Here is a 1,370-nt window from a genome sequence, read left to right on the forward strand (position 1 = left end):
ACACACACACACACACACACACACACACACACACACACACACGGCGGGGGGGGGGACCATAGAAGGAAGAAAGAGGAAGGAAGGAAAGGAAAATTAGAAAGTAGGAAGGAAGGGAGGGGAGAAAAATTAAGATTAATTGATGACCACCATGCTTTGCTCCAAAATACCAGACAGCAAAAAGAGCAGAAAGGAACTAAAGAAAAAAGCGATGTACGTGTTTTGAGAGTCTGGATAGCGGCGTTCCTTTGATGTGAAGGGCAACAGCTTGCAGTCCTCAAAGGATAAATCCATTTGCCTCAGCTGCCGCCACCGATGAGGCGTCCAGGGCGTGGGGCCAGAGTCTTGTTAAGGAGAAGAGAAACCTAGGCTGTAAACCCACAGCTTCTGCTCATTCTTGCTCCCCTCCTGGAGAGGTGGACAGCCTTTGCTTTTGTCTCCTGCTTCTGTTTTGCAGATCACGAGAACCGAGATGTCCACGAGGGGATGGATATGGCTGGCTTTGGCCTCGGGGAAATTGCAGCTTCTCATCCTTTCTGCAAGAGAGAGAAAGAGAGAGAGAGAGAGAGAGAGAGAGAGAGAGAGAGAGAGAGAGAGAGAGAGATATGGAATCAGAGCATCTTCCCCTCCAGCAGCCTTTGCTCCAAATACATTTTATTAGATGTGGGCAAAGCAGAGCGAATTTTCATGTCATGCTTGAGGTTTACCTAATTTCTAATACAGGGAGGTGAACTGAAGGAGGTCCTCCGAGGCTGTGGTTGTATAACTCTTCTGTCCTGATGGCTCCCTTCAGGGCTGCCTCTTCCTGGAGCCCTTTCTGGACCCATATTCCACCTCCTGCTGCTTCCCAGAGAATATAGCAGTCTGGTCTCCCGGTCTGTCACCTCCGCAGGCATGCTGGGAATTGGAGAAAAGAAAATGAGGAAGATCACATGTCCGTCATTCTCCCCACTCTCACCCCCAGGACCAAGCACACTGGTCTCAGTGGGAGGGACAAGGACAAATGGGCTCCGGGAAAACAAACTGCTTATGTGGTTCCAGATGGGCACTCCATTCTCAGGTCGCTCCCAGGGAACTCACCATGAGCTCGGAACAACAGAGAAGAGGCGTGAAGGCCACGAGGCAGAGGCAACACCAGTCAAATGAAGGTCTCCAACGAATACAGAGGTAGCACAGCTCCCTTGTCTCTTTGCCACAAAAGCAGAAGTTGGGGAGCCCTCCACGAAGACAGATGACGTGTCAATCTGTGGGAAATCTCTATGTTGTCTGTCATACACCCAACTTATGCCATTCATACCTGACACAGAGCGACATGCAACTGTTACTTAACTATTAGACTCGTCACCAGCAAGGCTACCAGAGGTTGGGGGGGG

The 1,370-nt window shown here is 50.3% G+C and overlaps 1 long non-coding RNA gene across 1 annotated transcript; it reads right to left on the reverse strand.

Annotated features, from left to right (window-relative positions):
• Nucleotides 1-63: 63 nt before the first annotated feature.
• On the reverse strand, nt 64-1,188 carry LOC126496552 (uncharacterized). The gene is made up of 3 exons (XR_007590380.1): nt 1,078-1,188; nt 705-894; nt 64-533 (listed from the first exon to the last, which is right to left on the reverse strand). It is a non-coding gene; the product is annotated as an uncharacterized lncRNA (long non-coding RNA).
• Between the last annotated feature and the right edge of the window lie 182 nt (nt 1,189-1,370).

The sequence above is a fragment of the Alexandromys fortis genome, unplaced genomic scaffold, assembly GCF_014885135.2.
Source record: "Alexandromys fortis isolate MF-2015 unplaced genomic scaffold, M_Fortis_MF-2015_v1.1 scaffold_7946, whole genome shotgun sequence".
Taxonomy (NCBI): domain Eukaryota; kingdom Metazoa; phylum Chordata; class Mammalia; order Rodentia; family Cricetidae; genus Alexandromys; species Alexandromys fortis.